The 19,981-nt window shown below is 40.0% G+C and overlaps 1 protein-coding gene across 4 annotated transcripts in view; it reads right to left on the reverse strand.

The window, feature by feature from the left end:
* The window catches only part of chd9 (chromodomain helicase DNA binding protein 9), a 247,877-nt gene that overhangs the window by 131,743 nt on the left and 96,153 nt on the right, over positions 1-19,981 (reverse strand). The window lies entirely within an intron of this gene.

Consider the following 19,981-nt stretch of genomic DNA (forward strand, 5'->3'; position numbering starts at 1 on the left):
TCATTAAATTTAAATAGGGTCAAAAACAAAGACTAGTAGAAATTCTCATTTCACATAAATGAAATGTACTGTACTTTTAAGTTTGTTTTGCTGGATTTTTTAATAAAAATTCTATTTTTCTAATAATGTGTTAATTGTGATATTAGTATAATAAAGTTGAAATGTTAAACAATACCTTAACTAACAACTTTGGGTGTAAAGTTTTGTTCAAAGCTGAACTGATTGAATATCAGCCCTCTTACTAATCTGAAAGATTGGCAAATCATAATATATGACAACATTTTTAATGTCATTTTAAAATGGTTACTGCTAAATTAAGTTCTCTGACAATTTAAGCAATTACAAAGAATAAACAGGTTACACTTATTTCTTACTTTTCCTAGTATTCTCCACCTATGAACAATAGAGCAGAAAGGCTTCAAGTTCAATGTCCAGTCTGCAACAAGTTAACCACTTTCAAGTTGAGTGCTGCAACTGGCCAGGTTAGGATTTGAAAGGAGGGGAAAAAGAAGATGCAACCTTCACTTCTAGTCTGTCCACAGAGAAACTCTAAATGGAAGTTATCATTTGAAAGCAAAGGAAGAGGTCATTTTCATGGACAACTTCCAGCACTCAAGTGTCAAGGTGACCATAGTTGGGGGGTTGACAAGTAGGAGGGCAATAGCAAGTAGCAAATTGCATGTAAGGAAATGTAACACAGCAAGATGCTGGAGGGAGGCAGCAGGCAGAAAATCAGAAAGCAATTTTCAGGATTTCATTCCACAGACCACTAGCCAACATAGTTTCCAAACATAAGGCCACATCATCTCATCTATTTGAGAAGAGCTTTCTAATCTCTCAACTGGTGGTACATTAAGTGACCTACTAAAGTTAAGGTCCAAAAAACTTCATTACAGAAAGTGGGGGAATCCTTCAAATTTGACAGCTGGAGGCTTTTCTTTAAATGATCAGTTGTAAGCAGTTCAGAGAGAGTAAAGTGTGATTCATTTGCTTCTTACAAAAAGAACGGGAGGCTCGGATTGGTTCATGCTGTCTTCACTGGACTGCCTCAGGCATTAAGACCCTGCTGATGAAACGATTACCAAACAGACACCTTATTGTACGTTCTGTCATTTTGGCAGACTTTACACTATGCAAGCTAAATTAAAAGCAAAATGTTGCAGATGCTGGAGGTCCAAAATTTTAAAGAAAGTAGTGTTGGACAAACTGAGTAGGTCTGACAGCATCCGTGGGGACAAACAGTTAACGTATCAGGTCAAGTATGTTCTTTTTTCACTCTTGATGTCATTCTCAAGAAAATACCAGAATAGAGCATGATAGAATACACAGCATCCCAGACTGGAAGGGTTTCTCCAGCACTTTATTTTTATACTTTGAATAGACTTTGCTGACAATGTAATGCATTCAAAACATGAATACAGGAGGAGGAGACAAGAAAGACTGCAAATGCTGGAAGTCAGAATCAATAGATGTGGACAGGACCGACTTTAGGGACTGTAATTTTCCCCCGTCTGTGATTAAGAACGCCCTTAACCGCATCTTCTCCACTTACTGCACTTCTGCTTTCCATCACCTTCCCCTCCACCGCCAAAGATAAGGATAGAGTGCCTCTAGTCCTCACATACCACCCTACCAATCAATGGAGACAACTCATCATCCTCCAACATTTCCACCACATACAATCAGACCTCACCACCAAAAAGACATTTCCTTCCCCATCCTGGTCTGCTTTCCGCAGGGATCGTTCATTCCATGACTCTCTCATCAGCTCTACACTCTCCAACACTCCTGGTGCTTTTCTCTGCAACCCCAAGAGGTACAATGCCTGCCCCTATACTTCCCCTCTTACCTCCGTTCAAGGCCCCAAACAGCCTGTTAGATCTGACAGAGATTCACCTGGACTTCGTCCAACCTTGCATAGTGATGTGGTCTCCTCTATAATCGGGGAGAGCAAACGCAGACCCAGGGACCAGTTCATAGAGTATCTGTGCTCTGCACGCAAAAACCAACCTGACCTTCTGGTTGCCATCCATTTTAAGTCCACCTCCTACTCCCCTGTTGACATGCCCATCCACGGCCTCCTTCACAGTCAGAGTGAGGCCAAAAGTAAACTGGAGGAACACCACCTTATATGTTGCCTTGGAAGCTTACAGCACAATGGCCTTATTGACTTCACCAGCTTCAAACTCTCTACACCCCCAGCCTTATCCCAAGTCCAACCTTCCCCCTCCTGACATGACTTAACCTGTCCATCCTCATATTCACCTATCCGCTGTACCTTCCCCATGGACCAATCACAATAACCACTTCCCTGAAGTCATCTATCACCATCTCTCCTACGCTTCTCTCAACCCTACCCCTTTTTCATCATTTATTTCTGAGCTCATTCCTCCTCCCTCGTCCTGACAAAGGGTTTCAGCCCAAAGTGTTGATTTTCCTGCTCCTCAGATGCTGTACGACTTGCTGCACTTTTCAGCCTCATACCTTACAGAATGTAGCAGTAGATACAGACCTGTTGCATCATTCCAGATTGTGGTTAATCATGTACCTCAATGCCATATTCCCACATTATCCTCGTATCCCTTAATGTCATTACAATTAGAAATTTTTCAATGTGTCTGGAGTAGATAATTTAAAAGCCCCATCAGCCCCTGAGCAAAGATGTTCCTCCTCATCTCAGTCCTAAATCGCTCATCCTTTATCCCAAGGCAGTGACCACTCCTTTAAAGGCCACACAGATAGGAGAGACATCCTTTCTGCAGCTTCTGTGCACCCCTGTAAGAATTATTTAAGTTTCTGGGATCACCCTTCATTCTCCTAAACACAAGAGAATACAGGCCCAGTCTATGCCCTCTCTTCATGGCACAGTTCCATCATCCCAGGAATCCTGGTAAACATCTATTCCCTCTATGACTCGGATCATTCCTTAAGCAAGGGGTCCAGAACTATAAGCAATATTCCAATTTCTTTTTAAAAAGTTGAAGCAACATTTTTATGCTGAAACCGCCTTCTGATAAGGTAAGATACTTTTTCCCTGCCAAATTGCTTGTTGCACTTGCACACTAGCTTTTGGTGACTCATGAGCAAAGACAGCTCGGTCACCTGGAGGAAAGGTGGGCAGACAGACAAAAAAGTGTGTTCAAGCTCGAGCATAAAATGGAGGGACAGTGTAAAAGTGCAACAGAGAGCACAAGCAAGAGACGGAGCATGCAAAGAGGGGTGACTGGGCAAGAAAGGGAGGGCAGATGACAGAAGACAGAAATCGACTGCATGCTGCTTAGATTTTAGGAGGCATTTCTAGAGCTGGAGGAATGTTCAGAGCCAAGTACAGAGACACTGAAAACCAGGGATGTAGGAGGTGCCAGAATTGGAGATTTGTAGGACTGGAAGTTGTTACAGAAACAAGAATAGGAACCATGTAGTAATTAGCCGACAGGGATGACAGTTTTTAAGTTTAACTCCTGTCAGATCATTCATATAACTAAGTGAGCACAAATGCTGGGGGAAATGGAAGAATAGAACCTGAAGGGAGGCGATGGCCGAGTGGATCACTGGACTATTAATCCAGCGACTCAAGTAATGTTCAAATCCCACCATGGCTAATGTTTAGATTTGAATTCAATAAAAATCTGGAATTAAGAGTCTAATGATGACCATGAATTCATTATCGATTGTTGGAAAAATTCATCTGATTCCTTCAGGGAAGGAACTATCATCCTCACCTATTCTGTTTTAAATGTGACTCCAGATCCACAGCAATGTGGCTGACTCTTAACTGGGCAATTGCGGAAGGACAGGAAGTGTTGGCCTAGCCACTGAAGCCCTCACCACATCAAATGAATAAAAAATCCTTCTGTGACTAAGGTCACAGCCAGCAAATTCACTTGTTGGTGTCTATCCTGGAAAATCGATCATCAATGCCCCTCTTTACAGCTTAAATGGTACCTTCCTGCTGATGACAAAGCCTATTCATCTGCAAAATAAACTGCAGACTAGCCCACTCATCCAACTCTGCCCTTTCCAAATGTAAACTACACATGGACGCATTTGAAAATGAAAACTGAGCAGTTATTGTTTTGAGTTGCAGCTTCTGAAATAAAAGCAGTTTCTAAGATTAGGCACATGTGAATTGGGACTAGAAAGAACCTTTAATAAATTGAAAGCAAATTCCCAAATTGAATTTAAATTAATTTTTTTGGAAGATTAAGGAAACCTTTCCACTGCATCATAACATTTTTATCCAGCAAATAGATAGTAGTTCCCACTTGGATACAAAGTACAATTTTTCCCACTGCTTTGAGTCATTCTAAACATAGAAGTGCATTTAATGTCTTTGTCGTGATTGGGCTTAAAATTGCTGAAAGCCGGTATTTAACCTATTGACAATTCAGACTCTTCCAACAATCTACATGGATCATCAAGGTTGTTAACCACCATGCTTTTACAACTTTGTTAAATTAGTACATATTTTGGTCGATCAGGGACTACCTAGACCTATACAGAAGGTGAATTCAAAGTCATAGTATGTGTAAACTATTATTGCATCATATACATGTTCAGATTAGGAGCTCAAACATCAAATAAACAAAGTCTCAAGTCATATATTGCACAGAAAATATATGGATAATTGGAAAGACTAATCTCCATCTTGGAATGAATATCTTCAAATAACTAAACCAATATCTTTCCAATGCAATAAGCTGTGATTTGCTATTTAAACTTAGGAGTTGAGAGAGACATGTCAGAACAAGGTCAGAATTCACGATTATCTCACTCGTGCACAATTCTCCTTGCATGGCATACAGTCACATGCATACATGCATGAACAGCACTTCAAGATTGTACTAACACATTACCAAGGCCACTGTAGGAAACTAATTACCAAGGCCACTGTAGGAAACTACCTGCAACATAACAAAGATGAAGTTTTCGTTTATCAGTTTACTCAATTGGATGGAACCAATTTTCAGTAAGCTATTACACAGGAGGAGAAAATTACATTAGTAAAGGGTAATTTTACAAAAGTTCAAGTCCTCTCAGGCTGTTTGTATCCGTCCTGACTGCTAGTTAGCATCTACACAGTCTCCCTGAAGTTACATTTTACAAAAGAAAATTTCATGTTTGGCCAGTGAAATGCAAAGCTTATTGGGAGAACTGGGGACAGAAATTTTGCATGTTGTATGATAAACATACTTCTCCTGGATTGAATTCAGTCAGTTGCCCAAATTCAGCCTCAAATGCAGCACCATGAAAAGGAACACCAGAACAGAAGCACTCAATCCCTCCATTCAATTAGATTACGGCTAGTCTGCACCTCAACTCAATTCAGCTTCATTTCATACCCCATGTAGCCCTTAGCTAACAAAAAATATTGATCTTAGTATTGAAAGTTCCAAGTGTCTTCACCTTCAAGCATTTGTAGAAAGACTTAAAACTATGCACACAAAGTTCTAAGCTGCCATTACCTGTGTGTGTAAAAATGGTTCCTGAATTTCATCCTAAATAGTTTAATTTTGATATTAAGGCTTTTGTTACAATTATGCGGCTTATAAGATAATTGCGTTTTGTGATGGATTACTTTATTTAGAGTAAAATGAAAGCTGCATTCTGAATTATGTCTGACAGCAAGCCTGGGCGATTTGATTGTTAGAGGTTAAGGTGTCCCAGACTGTTGTTTCTTTCCAGTGAGAAACAAAGTGTTCACACTTAGAACTAATGGTAAAGGCATGTGTGCCAATAACAGATGAACTGAGAGCACTACTGCAAGTGGAAGTGGTGCCATAGTAACGTCAATCAACTAGCAATCCATAATACACGACTCAGAGGTAATAGGAACTGCCAATGCTGGAGCTGGAGGAACACAGCAGGCCAAGCAGCAAAGAAGCAGGAAAGCTGACGTTTCAGGTCTGGGCCCTTCTTCAGAAATATATTGTACTCGACTGACATTCTGTGGACATGACTGTGAATTCTCCTGTGGCAGATAGTGAAATTTGAATTCAATAAAGCAGATCTCGGATTCAAAGCTAGTGTAATGGCACCCATTTAATCGCTGTTGATTGTCAGAAATATTCATCTGATTCAATGATGTCCTTTAGGAAATAGAATCTGGCATCTCCATCTGGTCTTACCAAGGTATGACTGGCCTCAATGTGCCTGACTCATAACTGCCCTCCGGAATGGTCTAGCATGCTACTCAATTTAAGGACAGTAAGGGATAGCCAATGAGTTCCAGGCCAGTTGGCAACGCTCTCATCAAATGAATTTTTTTTAAAATCCAGTACCAGAAGTGTTAAAAATGTTGGTTTTAAACAGTTGTGCTTTAAGCTGCTCATTTAATTCCAGGATTTAAGAGATGAAAATCTCATGGACAGCTAACTAACATTTCTACCTGGATACAAGGACAACATGATTCAAGTTGCCACATAAATGGGTTTTCAGATCGGGACTATTTTGAAGAATCGCCTGACAGTTTTTGGGGGCAACAGTCTACCAGGGAGAAGGAGCACTAAGTTGAAAGTCCCTATGTTTCACCACATTAAAATAGGTGGAAGCTCAAATTTTGACTGAAATGCATGTATTAGAGAGAAACTGAAACAAAGCCAGAAGACTCTTCTCGTTTGTACAAGAGGTTCTCCAGTAAAATTTTCACTGTGTAGTGTTAGAAATTATGGCTGATAAAGGAAAAGGAACTTTGGAAGTTCAGAATCACTTTGGATTGATTTCAGGAAAACTGAATGCCTGCTTATAAAGGGTACAGTACCATATAGTTACGAAGTGTGTATTTCAATTGTGCCAAAATAATAAGTAGTAACTTCTGTAGAAAACTTGTACATTAAAAACAAAGATGGTGTTTCGTTTATAGATTCCTTAGTCTTTTGATACAGTGAAGGACTATTAATGTATCTTTCATTCTTCTAAATATGAAGAGTTCCTCTTTCACTTCAATGGTGCTTTAACACGAACGAACATGTCAAATTTTATATTCACCTTTTGGCTAATAAGCAATACAACAGAAAATATGAATGAAACCACACCAACAAGAGAAAGTTGGTTGGATTCTTAAGTCCTGAGATTTATGAGAGCCTACTGTGGTCCTAAGGAACCAATTAGAGTCTTGTTTAATCTTTTACTTCATTCAGTTTGGTTCTTGTGATGCTATTGCTCCACAAATCCACCAGATTTAGTTCGGGTTGTATGTGAAAAGTGACACATCAACTTCAGATAAGCAGATTCTTCCAGCACGGTCCTATGCGGACAAATAAATGGAGACAATAATTTGCTGAGACGCCTGGCAAAATTCAGTAATAGCTTTGCTCTACAATTTCGCCAACAACATTAACAGGCTTCTGACTAAGTTCAAATATTAAACAAAAACAGCACGTGACCTGGAATTCATACTAAAGCAATATCAGGTGTTGTTTCTTTAAAAATAAAACCTATACATACACTTTAAAGCAGATACTTATTTTCAGGTCAACAGATGATATAACTTCTGTGACAGTGTAATTTATGCAATGCATTTCCAATTTTCAAATTACATGCAACCTAAATAAGACGTTTTTGAAAGATTATTTTGAGTAGATAAACTAAATCTTCTTCATGAAGTACACTAAAATCCTCAAATTAGAAATATATAAAGTTGATTTTCTTTCTTTCCCAGAACCTGAACCAAACTTTTGTATACAGCATTGGTCAAATAATTATCAGCATCACAATATCATAAACCTTCACCACAATTAAAGCAAGATTCACCACCAACTTTGCAAACAATGCTATCTTCCCTTATTTGCTCTTTTACAAATCAGACACAATCGCACAGTAAAGGAATTGAATTTCAAGCATTTTGGAGGGCGCACACAATCTGTGTTAGGCCAAACTGATTGTCAGGTAGCTGATACCTGTCTTTTCTCCCGACCTAGTTTTTGAAGAGTTGAGCCATGGGCCTTCATTGCATTGGTCCATGCTTAAGGGCAAAAAACTACCGTGCTAACTGAGATGTTAGCTCAGTCAGCTGAATGCCTGGGTTGCATTGCAGAGTGATGCTGACTGCATGGGTTCAATTCCCATAATGACGAATGATACCACAAAGGTGCCACCTTCTCAACATTCCCCCTAGTCTGAGGTGTGGTAACCTTCAGGTTAAACCACCAGCAGTCGTCCCTTTCTGATGAAAGAGCAGCCCTACAGTCCAGTAGGACAATGACAATTATATAATAAAAACAGAAAGTATTTGAAATACTCTGATCAGGCACTATCTGCAGATTTGGAATCATAGCTAACATTTTAGGTCAATAACCATTGATTGGAACTGGGAACAGTTCCAAACACAAATTTTGGGAAATGGGTGGATAAGACAAGGACCAAACATATAGAATAAGGTGGAAGGTGAGAGACATTGAGCAACTGAAGAGTATTTATTCAAGGCCAAAGGGAAAGGTGCTGTACTAAGAAAATAATTTTGATGACAATTTCAAAGTTAAATTGAGGAAATGGCATGTAGCAAGTTCAGATGGGGCTCTGGCAGAATTTTTGAACAGAGCACGGAAATTAGGACAGTTGATGTAAATTTAGTGGTTATTAAGGATAAGATGAGGAAAAAACTAGGTGGGCCCATTGAAAGTAGGGGCAGGTCATCTGCCTAAAGTGAGTATGGAAGCAAAGGTAACAGAAGATGATTCAGCATCCTGCCAAACCCAAAGTTCATTCAGTCAAAGGCTCAAAAGACAACATTTTATCCTGGGCTTCCTTCCACAGTCCACACATGTGCAAGTGAAGTGGATTGGCTATGCTAAAGTACCTATAGTATCAAGGGATATGCAGGCTAGCTGGAGTAGCCGCAGGAAATGCAGGATTACAAGGATAGGGTAGAGAACATGGGTCTGTGGGGGATGGTGTGGATTCAATGGGCCAAACAGCCTACTTCTACATTGTAAAGGATTCAATGATTCTGTTCTGAATACATAACAAGTAGTGATATTAGGGGTTAAGCTAGAGGAATGTCATGTAAAAATGAGATCTGCAGCGGCATTGGGACCAATCAGTTATTAGAGCGTCCAATCCTCAATACTTCAAATAAAATAAAACTTATTTTGCTAAAGTGATAGATGATTTAAGGAAGAAATAAAAATGTGGAGCAGTTACAGTTTTGAAGTAGAGTAAGTCAAGACTCAAGAGAAATGCTGAGATGCATCACCATATAAATAATTCTGACTCCAAAATACCAACATATGTGGACTGGAAAATATGAATGAGCTGGTAAACTGCTCTGGTTCAATAACATCAACAACCTGCCACAATTTAATATTTCAGTTTTCAGATTTCACTTATGCATTCCTGTGTATACAAGGGCATGGAATATTGAAAACAGAACCTCAAAAGAAAAGAGACAATGTGATAGCAAGAAATGCAATTATTTGAGCATAAGCTTGAGAAAATCAGTAATTAAAAATGAACAAACCTTGAAAATCAACAATTTAAAAGTAAAGGCGACCTAAAAGAATAAAAGGGAAGGATATAAACTAGTTTCTTGCTTGAAGTTTTCACACTGCCTAGGGAATAAATCCATCATACTCAACAAGCAATCAAAAGAGAAAAACTTATTGAGAGCAATTATTTCAGCCTGTGACATTTTTTGTCTTAGAAAATATTACTATTTCTGGTAGGCAAATGAGATAATCTTAATGAACAAAACAGCACAAAAACCCTACAAACTTAAGGCAAATGGAATCGGGGTTTGAAGTTTAAACATGGAAAGTTTCATTACAACTGAAAGGATGCTGGTGCAGCCGCACCTGGAGTCCTGTGCACAGTTTACATCCCAGTATTTAGTGAAGGACGTACTGGTACTGAAGGCAGTTCAACCAAGTGTCATTACACAGATTCTTGGAATGAAGGGACTTACTTATCAAGAATAGCTAAATAGGTTCGGCATTTATTCATTCGAGTTTAGAAAAAGGAGGGGTCATCTTATTGAAAAGATTGAGGGGACTTATCTGAATAGTTAAGAATATGGATTCCACTAGTAGGGACAATCTCAAACTAGTGATCATAGTGACAGAATAAGAGGACACATTTAAAACTAAGATGCAAAGGTAGGCCATTCAGTCCTTTAAGACTGCTCCAACATTCAAATGAGATCATGGCTGATCTGACAGTCCTCAACTCTGCTTTCCTGCCTGTCCTCCAGAACACTGAATTTGCTTAAAAAATAAACACACTTCATGATCCAGCCTCAACAGCTCCCTGTAATAAAGAATTCCACATATTCACAACCCTCAGGAGAAATACCTGTTCAGGAGATGACTGACCCTGGCTGAACACAAACTGAGTTAAGCGTCACTGAGCAGGTTTTTGCTGAACAGTTACCGCTTGATTGAACTGCTGATCACTTTTACTCATGATGGACAGCAGACCGACAGGGTGATAATCAGATGGGTTAGATTTGTCCTTTCTTTGCAGATACCTGGACAATATTCCACATTATCAAATCTCATTGAATGGTGGGGCAGGCTTGAGTGGCCAAATGATCTACCCGTAGTTCTAACATTATGACTCAGCTTGCACATTTGTCATTGTTACATCAAGTGAATGTTGATGATTTTTAGTTTTTTCCAACATAACTCATGGAAATTGATAGCAGGAGTACATCTGAAATGAAGGGCTTTAATTGGGCCAGTAATCTCCTTCAGTAAATGATGCCAAATGAATTGAATTTACGCACCAGCTTTGTTCTTGACTTATTTGCTATAGAATTTCCGAGTTGGGTAGAAGGAGACTTGGAAGATGCGAATATTCAATGGATTATTAAAACAGTAAGCAAAGATCAGAAAAGAATTAACACAAAACCAACATATGAAACAATTAGAGATAGTAGAGGCTGCCGATGCTGGAGAATCTGAGATAACAAGGTGTAGGGCTTAATGAACACAGCGGGCCAAGCAGCAGAGGAGCAGGGAAGCTGACGTTTCGGGTCTGGACCCTTCTTCTGAAGAAGGGGCCAGACCCGAAATGTCAGCTTTCCTGCTCCTCCGGTGCTGCTTGGCCTGCTGTGTTCGTCAGCTCTCTACCTTGTTAGCTCTTATATGAAACAATTATACTGATTCCTAATGTTCCTTCTCTCAAAGCACAATTAAGACTGAGTAGGAATGCTGATTTGCATTACACTTAATGCATCAAAGGTCTCATTAGTGGAAGTGGCCTATATCCCATCCATGCAAAGTACAGCACAGAACAGGACAGGACACCCACCCAAAATGTCTGTGCTGTATTAACTTCCAAACTGACCAGTGGTTCGGATCACATTTGCCTTCTCTATTGTCATAGTCCACTAACTCCTTTCTTTTCATCCACCTATCCAATCTAATCTGATATGAACACGAATGGGATTTCTCCAGTAACTTTGGAAATCCTACCTTTTCCAGTTTGAATGAACAACCTGAATTCAGAAACTCAACGCAAGTTGATCACTGACAGACAATACCAACATTTATGTGTGCGTGCGTGCTGGTGCAGCAATGGACAATATTGAAAAGAGGGGAGGTCAAACAGGAAAGTAACCACAAAATAAGCTAGATAAAATCTAAGTCTGCCGGTCAAAACAAAACTTAGCACTGAAGTCAGTAACATTTTGAAACAACCATACCGTGTAGATTTCTTTTTGCTTGTGAACAGTTAAACATTCAATCATCCTGAATATTAATGAAATTCGTATCTCTAATTGTTTGTTTGAACATACTTTAGAAGCAAACAGTTAAAATGCAAATCATTTCTGTACATGGCAGCACATCGTTTCAGTTCCTCCAGCAAATTAAAAGCAGGTGTTAGTTTCAGTGCACTATTAATTACAGACCAATCAGGGAGCTACTTTCAAAGATTTAGAAACTTGAAACCGCTCTGCTGCCCTTTCGCTCGAGTATGATACGACTATCCCCACATAAGTCATTTTACATGGTACTTTGAGAGATGTATTTGAAGCATTAACTGGCGATTATAACCAAGTAAGATGCATATTAATAAGTATAGTGTACTAAGAATAGTTGAGGAAGCTTTCAGGCTGGTAGTATACACAGGTGAAAATATAACTTGCAACAGGAATAAGCCAGTCAGCCCTTTAAGCCTGCTCTGCCATTTAAAAATGATCACATTTGACCCAATTATGTTTTCAGCTCCACTTTCCTGTCCACCCCTGAAAACCTTTTGACTCCCTTGTTAGTCAAGAATTTATCTACCTTTGCTTTAAAAATATTCAATGACTCTGCCTTCATATTTTCTGGGGAGAAGAGTTCCAAACATCCATAACCTTCAAAGGAAAAATTTGTCTTCATTAATAATAGCTTATTAATTAATAAGCATTACTACTATAGACAATGTACAGCAAAATATAAAGTGCACTTTAAAACTGTGTTCAAGGTATGCCAACTCGCAAACATCCACAGAAACTTATTTTCACTCAAAAAACTCTATAATCTCAAAAGTCAAAATCAAAATCTTTACTTTTAAAATGTTTTCCCTATCTCCTTCCTTAAATATCACAGGCCAAGAGAAGATGGCAAGAATGTTTGACAATGAAGACAATAAGCTACAGGAACTGTTGCTCTGAAAGTATCTCTTTCCATGCTTCCAGCTGCAGTCTTCTCTCCACCAACACACAGTAGGACGATGATGCACACCAACTTCCCTCTCCATCTAATTTTACCACCTAGCAACACGTCCTTCCCCCATCCCACACAACCACCAATCCACATTTCTCCCGGTTTTCTGAAGGGTAGTGATTCATTGTACGGTCAAGCTTCACAGATATTACTGACCCTGTACTAAATCGGACAGTTTGTGATAGAAAGACCACCTGGTTTTTTTGGGCTATGGACAGAAAACAGAAACAATGTACATGACTTTTAAAAACACATCAACTTGCCTCAGAGAATAGGCAGACCCACGTACACATACTCAACGTTGCAAAGAATAAGAGGCCTGACCAATGTTCAAATAGCTTAACTACTATTAGACTTCATTCGTCCCAGATTCCAGAGTTGGAAAATTTTGTGTTTTCAAAACAACATACTTATTATTCCACAGCAACTCATAAAAAGTCAGAAGATTATACGTTTTTTCACTAATTCCTTCAACCTGCCAACCAGATGATTCATGCACTACAGCTAACTGACAAACTTGCAACTCTCCCATTTTATAAATTTATGCATGGAATATTGGCTCGACCAGTATATACTGGCCATTCACAATTGTCCAAGACATTAATGAGCCGCCTTCTTGAACAGCGTGTTGTGTAGGTACACCCAGACTGCCGTTAAAAAGGGGAATTCCAGGCTTTTCACCCAATAGCAGAGAAGGAACTGTGATATAATTCCAGTTTTCCGGAAATTCCAGAATTTCAGTTCTGAGGAAGGGTCACCAGGCCCGAAACGTTAACTCTTTTTTTTTCCTTTCACAGATGCTGAACTTTTCCAGCAACTCTGTTTTTGTTCCTGATATAATTCCAAGGCAGGATGGTACGTGACTGGGAGGGAATTTGTTGGAGGAGGTATTCTAATAGATACGCTGTCTTTCTCCTTCTCGGTGGTAGAAGTCATGCTTTTGCAATGAGCTGTTGAAGAAGTGTTGGTTGGTTGTGGCAGTACCACTTGCAGATAATACACTGTTGCCATTGTGTAGTGGTGCAGGGAGTGCATGTTCTAGCAGATGGGATGCCAATCAAGTGGACTCCTTTGTCCTGGTTGATGTCTAGCTTCTTCAGCATTGTTGGAAAGGCATTCACACAGGGAGATTGAAAGTATTCATGGTGTACATATTACTTGTCTCACAATTCCTAGCCTCTGGTTTGCTCTTTTAACTACTATATTTACATGACTGTTTTGGGTCAGTTTCTGGTCAACGCTAACTCCTAAGAGGTTGATAGTGGAGGACTCAGCAATTGTCATGCAAGTCAAAGTTAAGGGGACATCAACAGGTTCTGTCTTATTATAGATAGCTATTTTCTAATTCTTGCAATGACACCCATGTCACTTGCCACTTATTAGGGCAAGCCTGGATGTTACACAGGCCTTTCTGCATTTGGGCATGATTGTTTCAGTATTTGAGGAATTACAAATGGTGTCGAACATTATGTAACCACCTAACATCCTTACTAATGACCTTATGAAGTAGCAGAGGTAATTTATAAAACAGATTACGAGGAGGCTTACAACAAATGCCCTGATGAACTCCTGCAATGATGTCCCAGACCCATCTTCCTTTGTGCCAGGGTTCTTCCAACACAGTTTCTTCCTCCACTCTTACACCCAATTCCAGTTTAGCTCAGGTTTCTAGATATCCAAATCAATAAAATGCTGCTTAAATGTCAAGGGTAGTCACTCACTTTACTTCTGGCGTTCAGCTCTTTTTACCATGTTTGGATCAAGGCTATAATAAAGTTAGCCACCCTATCACAGTCCAAACTAAGTGCCAGTGAGTAGGTTATTGCTGAACAAATTATTCTCGACAGCACCATTGACAACAGTTGAGACTAAATAATGGGGCAGCAGTCAGTCAGGTTAAACCTGTCTTGCCTTTTGTGGATTGGACATAACTGCACAATTTTCCATATTGCTGGGTAGATGTGAATTTTGAAGCTATACTACAGCAGTTTGGATAGGGGCATGGTTAATTTTGCAGGAGAGAGGATTAAAATCCATTGCTTCATTTCACCAGATTAGATGTCTTGGCCCATGTTTATCTGGGATCAGTTATGAAGAAGGCCACTGTACAGTCAGCAACTGGAAGGTAGCTATCATTCTAGGACTGACATGGTCTGGATTATGACATCAAGAACTTTTAAAGAAAAAAAACTTCACACTGATATGACTTTTGATGTAGCTTAAGTATTTCTTCACCCAAACTGAATGACTTCAGAGCAATCTCCGGTCATAAATAGTCCAGCTGTTTGTCTTCGAGTTAATGTGGGTGAATGGGTCTGTTGTCTATAACGGATGTGATCATACTGAGTATATTGCACTTGATAATTTAAATAGCAATGATCTAAGACAAACAACTTTCTAGTACAATTTTAAAATTTCTTCTATAAAAAAGGGGGCAAACTTAGTATAAAATTAGCCTTATAGTCTCTACTCCATATAAGCACTTTTCAAATTGTTCCTCAGTTACAGGGAGTCTAGTCTCTGATGGTAAAATGGTTTCCTCATTCCAACTTTCAAATTTATTCAAAAATCAGCTGTTGACTGCTCTAAAGGAATGAACAGAACTTCAGGTTGAGTAAGAATGGGAAACAAATCCTGGTACAAAATTAAGCTCTACATAGTAAAGTTAACACCAACAAAAACAAAGGAAACATTTGCTGAATAATTGTGGATATTACATAACTGGGCACAGGAATGGCAAACAAAATTGCATTAATAAATGTAATGGAAGGTATTTTGAAAAAAACCATGAGAAATAACTTCTGCTTGAATGGAATTTAAATCAACTGAACTAAGTCAACAGGTGAAATAGGAAGGGCCTACAAGCCTTGGAGAAGCACTGCACGGAAACAGACACTTTGGTATAAGTCATCAATGCCATCCATCAGATATCCTGAATTAATATAGTCCTATTTGCCAGCATTTCCCCCATATCCCTCTAAATCCTTCCTATTCATGTACTCATCCAAATGCCTTTTAAACGTTGCACCTGTATCAGCCTTCACCACTTTCTCAGGCAGCTCATTCTATACATGGACCACTCGCTGTAAAAGCTGCCCCTTAGGTCCCTTTTAAATTGTTCCCCTCTTGTCTTAAACATTTGCTGTCCAGTTTTCGACCCCCCCCCCCCCCCCCCCCTCTCCGCCGCCATCCCCCCATCCCGGAGAAAACACCTTGTCTAAACATTTAGCCTATCTATGCCCCTCATGATTTTATAAACCTCTATCACAAAACTGTTCTAGGGGTTCAGTTGATCGCTGCTGTCTGTACCCAGTATGTGCTTCCTTCTTTTTCTTGACCAAAGCCTCAGTTTCTTTAGTCATCCAGCATTTCCCTATGCTTGCCAGCCTTGCCCTTCACCCTAACAGGAATATAATGTCAGATAGCAAGGTGTAGAGCCGAATGAACACAGCAGGCCAAGCAGCAGAGGAGCAAGAAAGCTGATGTTTTGGGCCTAGACCCTCCAGCATCTGCAGTTCCTACTATCTCAGGAACATAACGTCTCTGGACTCTTGTACCACCCCAGCCGATCCAGCCTCTCCCAACTCAAACCCTCCAACTATTGGCAACGTCCTTGTAAATCTTTTCTGAATCCTTTCTAGTTTCACAACATCCTTCCAATAACAGGGAGACCAGAGCTGCATGCAGTATTGTAAAAGTGGCCTAACCAATGTCCTGCACTGCTGCAACATGAGCTTCCAACTCCTCTACTCAATGCACTGATCAATATAAGGCAAGCATAGAAAACACCTTCATTACCCTGTCCAGCTGGGACTCAATTTTCAAGGAACTATGAATTTGCACTCCAAGGTCTCTTTGTTCACCTACATTCCTCACAAGCTTACCATTAAGGTGTACAAGTCCTGTCCAGATCTGCCTTCCCAAAATGCAACACCTCACATCTATCTAAATTAAACTCCATCTGCCACTCCTCAGCCAACTTGCCTGCCTGATCAAGATCCCGTTGTAGCAAGGTAAGCTGCTTCACTGTCCTTTACACCTTCAATTTTGGTGTCATCTGCAAACCTCCTAACCATACCTGATCAGGTCCTGGGGAATTATCTACCTGTATGTGTTTTAGGCAATCCACCACAACCTCCTCTGTAATATGGACATTTTTCAAGATGTTGCCAATTATTTCCCTCCGTTCTATATCTTCCATATCCTTCTCCTCAGTAAACACGGCAAAATACTCATTTAGTATCTCTCCTATCTGCTGTGGCTCCACTCATAGGTGGCCTTGCTGATCTTTAAGGTGTCCTATTCTCTCTCTAGTTACCCTTTTGTCCTTAGTGTACTTGTAGAATCCCTTTGGATTCTCCTCAACCCTATTTGCCAAAACAATTTCATGCCTCCCTTTTTGACCTCCTGATTTTCCTCCAGTATACTTCCACTGCCTTTTTACTGTTCTAGGGGTTCAGTTGATCGCTGCTGTCTGTACCCAGTATGTGCTTCCTTCTTTTTCTTGACCAAAGCCTCAGTTTCTTTAGTCATCCAGCATTTCCCTATGCTTGCCAGCCTTGCCCTTCACCCTAACAGGAACATAATGTCAGATAGCAAGGTTTAGAGCCGAATGAACACAGCAGGCCAAGCAGCAGAGGAGCAAGAAAGCTGATGTTTTGGGCCTAGACCCTCCAGCATCTGCAGTTCCTACTATCTCAGGAACATAACGTCTCTGGACTCTTGTTTCCTCAGTTTTGAAGGCTTTTCATTTTCCAGCCATCCCTTTGTCTGCAAATTTCTGCCCCCAACCAACTTTTCAAAGGTCTTGCCTAATACTGTCAAAATTGGCCTTCCTCCAACTTAAAACTTGACTTTTTAGATCCAGTATATATTTTTCCTTTACTATTTTAAACGAATAGAATTATGGTCACTGGCCCAAAATGATCCCCCACTGCGCCTCAGTCGTCTGCCCTGCCTCATTTCCCAAGAATAGGTCAAATTTTGCACCTTCGCTTGTAGGTACATCCACATCTGGATTCAGAAACTTTTCTTGTATGCACTGAAATTGTCTCCATCCAAGCCCTTAAAACTGTGACAGTCCCAGCCTATGTTTGGCAAGTTAAACACTGCCACCCCCACCAGAACCACCCTATTATTCTTACAGAAAACAGATTTCCTTACAAATTTGTTTCTCAATTTTCCACTGACTATGGTGGTGGTGGTAGGGGAGGCTCCATTTTACAATCCCAGTAAGGTGATCATCCCTTTCTTATTTCTCAGTTCCACCCAAATAACCTCCCTGGACATATTCCCAGGAATATCCTCCCCAAATACAGAGCAATATTATTCCTAACCAATAACTCTATTCCCCCACCCCGCCCTTCTATCCTTCGTGAAGTATCTCTACCCTGGAAGATTAAGCTGCCAGTCCTGTCCACTCATGAGCCATATCTCTGTAATTGCTATGATATCCCAGCCCCATTTTCCATCCACCTTACTTGTTAGGCCTCTTGTACTTTTTCCCCAACTGTCTCAGGTTGATCTCTTGCCTCTCTATCTCCCTGGGTCCACGCCCACACCACACTAGTTTAAATCCTCCCAAGCAGCTAGTAGCAAATCTGCCTGACAGTATGTTAGTATTTCACTAGCCTCGAGGACCTCCTTTTTGAATTCCTGCCCAACTTTCTATTTTCTCTCCTCAGAATCTCATCTTTTTCTCTTCCTAGGCCATTAGTTCCAAGGTGTACAACAACCTCCTGCTAGTTCCTTATCCCCTTTGGAGAATATTCTGGACCTTCACAGAGATATTCTTGATCCCAGCACCAGGGAGGGAACACACCATTCAGACGTCTTGCTGTCAGCTGCAGAAACACGTCTGTGCCTCTGACTGGAGAGTCCCTTATCACTTGATCACTTGGAACCTGACGAACTTCTTGTTACATTACAACCAGTCTCGGTTTTAGAAAACTTGCAGTAAGGTAAGAAAGCAGGCATTTTTTAAAAAATGAAATAATACTATCCAAGAAAAGAATATTCTTTGATAATAGAGCTATTGCTCACAGATTGAAAGGACAGTGGTGACACCAAGCTCACATGAAAATAAGTTGGGATCGTTGTGGAAGCATGGTTGGACCAAATTTAAAAAGTGGAACAAGAAAAGTAGGAAATTTATATGGAGTGAAAGAGACAGACCAAATCCAACATGGATTGAGGTAAGGAAAAATAAAACTGCAGCAAGTGTTTTGTTTAAATTAGTACAAGCATCATAGTAATGAGAGTCAGGCTCAATCACACATGCTGGAGTTTAAGGTAAATAAATTGGAACAAAGGCCATAAGAAGAAATCAAGGTGGAGGCAAAGAGTAAAAGTTCAAATTACTCAAATAACAGCAGCATGAGAAATAGTCGTGAGATTGAAAAGATACTTGTGTGGAGTACAAACACAGGCACAGATTGAATAACTTCCCCTACTTTAGACTTTATGAAATATATTTCTTTGAATTATTTGCTCCACAAGAAATCATGTTTTTACCTTGTTAACAATTCTATTAGGTGCAGCATGCAAGTTCCTTAATTGTTTCTTGTGGGGAAGAGTAGTGATTAAAATAACCAACTTAAGGGGTCTCCTGGCGTGCTCCCTCCCTCTCTCTCTCTCCCTCCCTCCCTCTCTCAGATTTGAGTCCCTCCCTCTGAGCCAGAAGGTCAAGTTCTCGTCTCACCTGCTCAGACCAGTTTCATAACATCTCTGAAGAGGGTGACTGAAAATATCTAATGAGTTCCTGAACACATTCCCAGCATGAAACTCAGTGCAGGTTTACTTGGAGACAATTTCAGAACAAAACTCTTTTCCACATTTGAGAATGATAACCACTGACATCTCAGCTGAGTGAGGCACCCTGTAGCTTAATGGTTATCACACACATATATACAAATATGTAGATATATCAAAGTATTTATTGATATTGTTTCTTTTCCTCAAGTTGTCTGCCAGAAGGCAGATCTGAGCAAATGTGTCACAACTTCAATTACTGACCAAGTAAAAAGGTCCCAAATCCATCCCAGCCAGAATGGGGATCAAAATCAATGATGTTAGCACAAATCTGATTCACATCCAGCAACTGAACCAACCAAACTGCCAAAGTGTCTGAGTCACAGTGGCAACATGTACTTTAAAGACATGTAGCAGTCTGGAGCTACGGACTGCGATGGCAGAGGCTTCAATTTTATTTCCATCACATGCTTAAACAACTACTTTTCCTGATCCTGCTATCTACCTTTGGCATATATCAGAGGATTTACAAGTTGATACTCAACTCATCTGGCTATGAAATGAACTCAACTTTCCTGATA

Source organism: Stegostoma tigrinum, chromosome 16, assembly GCF_030684315.1.
Source record: "Stegostoma tigrinum isolate sSteTig4 chromosome 16, sSteTig4.hap1, whole genome shotgun sequence".
In the NCBI taxonomy this organism is placed as follows: Eukaryota; Metazoa; Chordata; class Chondrichthyes; order Orectolobiformes; family Stegostomatidae; genus Stegostoma; species Stegostoma tigrinum.